Raw genomic sequence first — 7,866 nt, 5'->3', positions numbered from 1 at the left:
TTTGGTTTATTTATGGGCTAAAGGTTCAATATTCAGATTTATAATTATATATGGAAGATTATAGCAATTTTCTCTTTTCAAATGGAGGCCTGGTATGACCAGATTGTTAAGGCATTCAATTCATAAACCAAGGGTCGCGGATTTGAATCTCCGTCACACCAAACATGCTCGCCCTTTCAGCCGAGGGGGCGTTATAATGTTATGGTCAATCCCACTATTCGTTGATAAAAGAGTAGTCCAAAAGTTGATGGTGGGTGGTAATGACTAGCTGCCTTCCCTCTAGTCTTACACTGCTAAATTAGGGACGGCTAGCACACGTAGCTTTCGTGTAGCTTTGCCCAAAATTCAAAAACAAAAACAACTTTACAAATGACCAGATGGTTAAGGCACTCGGTTCACAACCTGAGGATTGCAGGTTTGTATTTGCGTCCCACCGAACATACTCACCTTTTCAAGCATAAGACAATTATAATGTGTTAGTCAATTCCACTATTCATTGGTAAAAGAGTAGCTCAAGGGTTGGTGATGATGATTAGCTGCCTTCCCTTTAGTTTTACACTGTTAAATTGGGGGCAGCTAGTGCAAAGCGTTATAGCTTTGAGTGAAATTCAAAACAAACCTCTTTTCAAAAATGAAATTTACATACTTTTAGGCAAGAACAAAGCATAAAATATATAGTAAACTGTTTAGTGTTTATGGTACTTTCAACATAATCCTACGCTACGACTATGTTTTACAAAGAAATAACGTTTTTAGTCGATCATTACATGTAGTTAGTAATATAGTAGTTTCAGACAAACGAGTGGAAAACTTAAATACTTTTTTTCTTATTAAAGGATCAAAACTTAGTGATAGAAGACTAAAAATTTACATAACATTAATGGTTTAATGATATACGTATTTGAATACTTATAGTAATTTAATTTGTTGAGTAGTGCTTTACTAGCAACTGCTAGTGAGTTAACCCTTTCTATTCATAATTGAAGTACTAACTAGTAAGACAAGTTGCTCCACTTTCAAATCCTGCTTATAGAAATTTGATTAAGACAATAAAAACTGGTACAAGAGGGTGAGCCTTATCCTAGGATCAAAGGTTAATGTTACCTTCGTAGCTTCAGTTGTTAAAAAGTTGTCTTACTTGTACATACTAGCAAGTGGCTTTCGCTCTAGTTTAAGGTTGGATTACTCTAGCTGGCATAAGTATGCAAGTGGTATATGGACAGTCCCACCTGAGTTCAGACTTTCCAGATTTCTGTCGAAACATCAAATGTTTGCAATAGTTTTTTGTTAACCAGTCAAATAATTTCAAAATTTTTTTTTTAAAAGTGGATTCCTCGTTATCAAGTCCTATACTTATTTCCTTGAGGTGGATTCCTGTACGGGGTGAAGAGAACCCTCAGAGCTCTGAGATCTGAACATCCGCCCACGTGTTTGCCGTGTTTTGCGACCTATGAAAGGGAAGAGAGGACCCTGGTGGTTAAGGGGTCCAACCTTAACACACCATTTTGGCCCTGAATTCTTGCAGACGGGTGGCTTTGGGGTGACCCCATAGGGTCAGTTGACTAGTTCACTTGGGCTTGGGTCAACCGAGTACCAGTGCTGTAGACATTGTGTTTAATGCTGCTGTTTGCGAAAAGTGTTGACGAAACCCTGGCATTGCAGTATGTCTCCTCATAGGACTCCATGGTGAATGGGGACATTGAGCACTGAAATGTATCCTATTTGTTACGAACAAAAAATAAAAATGAAAAAAACAACAGATTATTGGAAAACGCTCATGTATGGACGATTCTGTTATGTAGTCACCATCAAAGTCAGACTCTTATTCTGCATTTATTGTCTGAAATATCTTTAGGGGAGATGTCTCCCTTTTTTCATTCAAAAGGAATTAGAGGGGCTTGCTGGCTCCCCCAAGTCAGTAACGAATCTGCACTTAGGAGACATTTTGGTGAAAACATCTTCATCACAACAACCAAACTCCTTGAAGTCGAAAGTCATAGGGGATATACCTATCAAAGTTACTCCCCATGCAAGTTTGAATTCTTCCAGTGGAGTTATAGTTAAGAGAGATTTAACCCTTAACCAGTGCCCATCATCAGTTGATGCTGCTACCTGCAACATTCCTGCAGTTTAAGGGTCAAAGAGCATTCCCGAGTCAGAGATTCTCGTTGGTTTCTCTAACCAAGACGTTTCTGCAAGTGATAAAATCTTGTTTCTGTATTTTGTTTACCTTGAGAAAGCTTGTGATACTACGTGGAGATATGGCATTCTGTGAGAGTTCCACCCATATGGGTTGCATGGCTATTTGCACATTTTTATTAAATCTTTTTCAATAGACCAGTGATTCAAAGTATGTGCGAGTTCGACACTTTCCAGATTGTTTTTCTCACAGGAACTTGAAGTTCTTCAGGGCTGTGTCTTGAGTGTCACACTTTTCATTATAAATATTAATGCCGTTACAGTTGCAAATGGAATCTCGTGTCAGTTGAATGTGAAGGTTATTGAACAGCAGCTACAGATTGCCCTTAATCATTTTCTGAAGTGGACCACAACCAAAGGTTTTTACCTCCTCTTTCTCTAAAACTGTTTGCATGTACTTCTGCTGCCAACGGGGTATTTAACCAGATCCCAAGCTTTTTTTTTTTTTGGATAAGTTGTGCTTTCCATGGCCCCTGAAACAAAGTTCTTAGGGCTCATATTTGACCATAAGCTGACTTTCATTCCACACATCAAGCAGCTATGCGTCAAGTGTACAAGGACACTAAACATCCTCCATGTCCTCTCTTTCATCACTTTGGGAGCAGATCAATGTTCAATGCTAAAGTTCTATTATGCCCTCATTCAATCAAGACTCCTCTGTGGCTCTGCCAGGACCTCGGCTTTGAAGATGTTGGACCCCACTCACCATTAGGGGCCTCGGCTCTGCATGGTGGTTTCCCACACTCATCTAGTCAAAGTTTGTAGATTAAATCTTATGCACCTCCACTGTTTGTAACTGTCTTTACTGTACAGTTGAAAACTACGATCCTTACTACAGCATCTCACCTGGGGTTATGTTTGCCTTCCTTAGTTGGCCATGCTTTATCAGAATAGACAATCTTCCATTGTTCCTTTTCGCCTTCGTATCCAGACACAGTTGGCTGAATTGGGTTTCACCTTAAATGACGTTGATGTTTCCACTGGTCAACCCATACCACCATGGCTTTTTACCATTCCAAAATGTGACCTTTCTTTGAGTCATCTGAAAAAGGTGGATGCTCCCAATTGAAAGTACCTCCTATCTTCTATTTGCTGAACATCTTTTAAACCATCCTTCCATTCCTATTTATACAGATGGTTTGAAATCAGGCGGCTCTGTGGGCTTTATTGTGGTATGTCGCGCTTCAATGGTTGCACCTAGGAACTTCTCTACCGTTTCTGTGTTCGCTGCCAAATTTACGCCATTTCTCTTGCCCTGGATCGTATAGAAGCTGTGCAGTATGAAATTATTTATACAGACTCGCTTAGCTCTCTTATAGCCCTGGAACTGCTTCATGTTAGTTCTCACCCTATTCTCGTTGATATTCAAAACTGACTGGCCCATTTTTATGTGGTTATTCTGGATACTGGGCCACGTTGGTATTCACGGGAACTAACTTGCTGACACCGCAGCTAAGTCCATCTGCTCTTGTGCTATCACAGCCGTGCGTATCCCATATATGGACTATGGTCCTGTATTCAAGGCTCGGCTCCGTGACAGTTGACAGTCGACTTGGAATGAGCAACATGAAAACAAGCTTTTCCAGATCAAACTTTCTGTTGCTCTTTGGTCATCTTGGTTCCGTAAGAACCGGAAGTTGTCCTGGTTAGGACTAGAGGGAGTTATGAGGAAGAAGGTGAGAAGGTTACTCTGAGGTAAAATGGGTGTCTGAAAGAGTTAATAAGTATAGGTTGGTTGTTTGGTGTTTATTGGTGCAAAACAACGCCGGTAAAAAATTAAAAACGAAAGTAAAATTATTAAAACATGTAAAAAAAAGAATCATGTTAAAACAAAAAAGCCAAATTTTGAGTAAAAAACTTAAAATAAAATCCACTTAAAGTAAAAATGAATCTCAGGACAGCTGGTATTGGTATTATTACTTTTACAAAGAACGTCGAAACGTTGTTCTCTGCTTTATTGACCCGGCATGGCCAAGCGTGTTAAGGCGTGCGACTCGCAATCCTAAGGTCGGAGGTCCAAATCCCTGTTACACCAAATATGCTCGCTTTTTTAGCCGTGGGGGGTTATAATGTTACGGTCAATCCCACTATTCGTTGGTAAAAGAGTAGTCCAAGAGTTGGCGGTGGGTGGTGATGACTAGCTGCCTTCCCTCTAGTCTTTTACTGCTAAATTAGGGACGGCTAACACAGATAGCCCTCGAGTAGCTTTGTGCGAAATTCCAAAAACTAAACAAACTCTGCTTTATTAGTAAAGGTGTTAATACTCATACCAGTCGTCCTGAGATACGTACAGAACATTCGATCAATATACTGATTATGAGGTAATTCCAAGTCTTCCAATGATTTGGTACTGAGAATAAATATATATAAACAGACTAAACACCGGATGAAATCTAAAATTAATGTTTATTATAAAAGACATAAGACAATCACAGTATGTATATGCTTGGCTTGCTTTTAAAACGGATAATCACTTTTATTGGACTTTAGTTATTGAGTTACTCAGACAGAATAGATGTATAAAACTATCTTAATCTAGTCTAGAACTTCTTAGTTCCCAACAAGTGTCATATTTACACTGTGACTAGCGCTACCTTGTGACTAATTATTCTTAATCCATCACTGGTGAGGCCGTAAACTAGAGATATCATCTAAACTGCCGTTATGAACGGATACTGATATAAAGGTCCTTGCACAGTTTTTAGTATTTTAGCAATATTTCTTGAGTAGAATAGATTTATGTTTGAGAATAACAAAGGTTATTCTGAAGAATAACTGAAACGAAATCAGTTGAATTTCTTAACCACGTGCTATATAAAATTTACTTATATTAAAGATAAAAGTTAAAATCCGGATTAATTGCTCTATTTACAATATGACAGAAACATGTAGTATGTTCATGTTTGTTTGTTTTTGGAATTTCGCGCAAAGCTACTCGAGGGCTATCTGTGCTAGCCGTCCCTAATTTAGCAGTGTAAGACTGCTAGAGGGAAGGCAGCTAGTCATCACCACCCACCGCCAACTCTTGGGCTACTCTTTTACCAACGAATAGTAAGATTGACCGTCACATTATACACCCCCCACGGCTGGGAGGGCGAGCATGTTTTAGCGCGACGCGGGCGCGAACCCGCGACCCTCGGATTACGAGTCGCACGCCTTACGCGCTCTGCCATGCCAGGCCAGTATGTTCATCTTCCGTATATAAGGATATCCATTTCAATGAGAACAGAAAGACAAAAATTACATAGTACAATACTAGTTAAACGGAGTCGTACAAATTAAAGGAATTAAAGATGAAAAGGTTTTCTTTAGCCATACTTTAATAAGAAATTAGGAGTAATTGATGATTCGTTCGCGATTAATGTAGAAGGCACTTATAGTTGGGGTTGCTGAAAACCGTAGAACAAAACTGTAGTTTCTTTCAGTATCATCAATATATATAATTTTTTTAAAACTACATTTTTTTAGCACGTTGACAGTAAACTAACCATAAAAAGTTGAAATGTGACAAGCCGTAAATTAAATGAAGCTACCCAACACTAGAAGATTTTTTGGTGTTTATTTTAACTTCATTGCTGGGAACAAACACTTTACTGAAGTGTTTGAAACCGTGCTTACTCGCGGTAAAGTGAGTAATGTGAATTCAATTATAATAAATAATATTAACAATTTGATGTTAAAATAAACGAATAATTTGGCGCTAATAAAAATCATAAACCTAATTCTGATGTATAATAACTAATAAAAAAATGAAAGTTCTCTTACTTATTGGTAAACGGTTGGTATTTAAGTAACTGATAATATAAATAGCATTTCGTTCACAACTATATATGTCGTGTGACAGCCATCCGAATAAACCCTGGCATTGAACAAATGGTTTCGACAGCACTGGATGTGACATATACAGAGTGGATTGATGTATGCTACTAGTTTTGTTTTATTTTCTTCGTTGTTGTTTTTCTCTCATTGTTTTTTGTGTGTTTATATACTCAGGTGGGTCAGGTTTTGTGGACCTCTTCTTCCTTCCTTTGCATTTGTTTCAGCAATTGTCAAGTGTATTTATACATTGTACACGAGGGCCAGAGTATCCCCCACTTACTCAGGCCCCTATCAGGGCAATGTGCATGAATTATCTACATATACACTTAGTGCAAATAAATCACTTCTCTTTATAGTTTCATAATTACTTGCACTTTCATTAAATAGGTATCAACTATAAGACATTCACATGAATTCCTTTCAATGTTTATCAGTTTCCCCCTGATGTGGACTCTAGTCTACCTGTCAAGTTTCCTTACTAGTTCATTTTTTATCCAGTTTTTGTCAAAATAATTTATTGTACTACATAGGAGTCTGTCTGCTGTTGTTGGTACACCCTTGTGCAAATTAATTGAAACAAGACGGAAAATTACGATTTTTTCAATTTTTTTGCGTTTTATTTTTGAGAATCCAAAAATTACTCGCAAATTAATACATGATATGACCGCCTTTATTTTTCAGAAGATCATTAATCCGCTTTGGCATCGAGTCCGCGAGTTGACTGCAATCTTTATTAATTTTTGGATCGCGGTACCACACCTCAATTATGGGCTCAATTAGCTTATCTTTCGTAGTACAGTCTTTTCTCTGAAGTCTTTCTTTACAAATCGCCCAAAGATTTTCAATAGGATTTAAGTCCGGAGAGTTTCTAGGCCAGTCCAGCACCTTTATTCGCGTTTTAGTCATAAAATTCTTCACAAGTTTCAATGTGTGACACGGAGCCAGATCTTGCTGAAAAATGCCAGATCCATCTGGAAATCTCTTTTTCAATTCTGGAACGACTCTTCTCTGCAAAATGTTGATGTACTGTGGTCCTCGCATCATACCTTCTACGATATGTAAGCCCCTGACGCCATAGTAGCTCAAAAAGCCCCAAAACATCTTCTTCAAGGGATGTTTTACGAACTGATTGATGTGAGATTCTCGAAGTTTCTCACCTGGAGATCTGCAAACATGCAGACTTCTTTGATCCCGTACGAAGAAATGAGTCTCGTCACTGAATAACACCTTCCTCCATTGTTCTTGCGTCCAGTTCTTGTATTTCAGACCCCATTGATACCGTTTTTTCTTCATTGAGTTGGTAAGAAGTTGTTTTTTGACTAGTCTCCTTGCCCTTCTAACGCAATTTCGAATGACGTAATATTCCTCAAAATTTCATCATGTATCCCAAAAGTAGATCGACCGTACTGCGAAACACAGCTAATAACGCTGTCTGTGTGAAAAAATGACTATTAAAGGAAATCAGCGGGTCCAGCGAGCCTACACCGGCCGCCATGCTGAAAATATTGTAAAATAACTATTTGTTTCAATTAATTTGCACAAGGGTGTATGTGTGCGTATTTATGCATGAATTCTGATGATATAGTTCTGGGTACTTCATAAGCTGTTGTAAGCAGTGTATTTTGTATTGTTTGTAGTTTTGCTTGTACTAAAAATTTAAAAGTAGCCAATTCCAGAAGTACTGCAATACTGGGCCAACCTGTGACAGGAATGGAGCAAGCTCCAAGCACCCCACCTCCTTACAAAAATAAGTTTAATATCATGGTTCTCAATGGGAACCGTATCAGATATCAAGCTGATATAAACAGATACTACACTTTGATCTTAGCCAAAAGGCCGAGAAGCGAC

General features: G+C 38.4%; 1 non-coding gene across 1 annotated transcript; it reads right to left on the bottom strand.

The window, feature by feature from the left end:
• Nucleotides 1-7,675: 7,675 nt before the first annotated feature.
• On the bottom strand, nt 7,676-7,866 carry LOC143258282 (U2 spliceosomal RNA). Its single transcript, XR_013032252.1, has one exon. It is a non-coding gene; the product is annotated as a U2 spliceosomal RNA (small nuclear RNA).

This window comes from Tachypleus tridentatus, chromosome 7, assembly GCF_004210375.1.
Source record: "Tachypleus tridentatus isolate NWPU-2018 chromosome 7, ASM421037v1, whole genome shotgun sequence".
In the NCBI taxonomy this organism is placed as follows: Eukaryota; Metazoa; Arthropoda; class Merostomata; order Xiphosura; family Limulidae; genus Tachypleus; species Tachypleus tridentatus.
The sequence above is the reverse complement of the archived record's forward strand: the minus strand, read 5'-3'. Positions and strand labels throughout refer to the sequence as shown.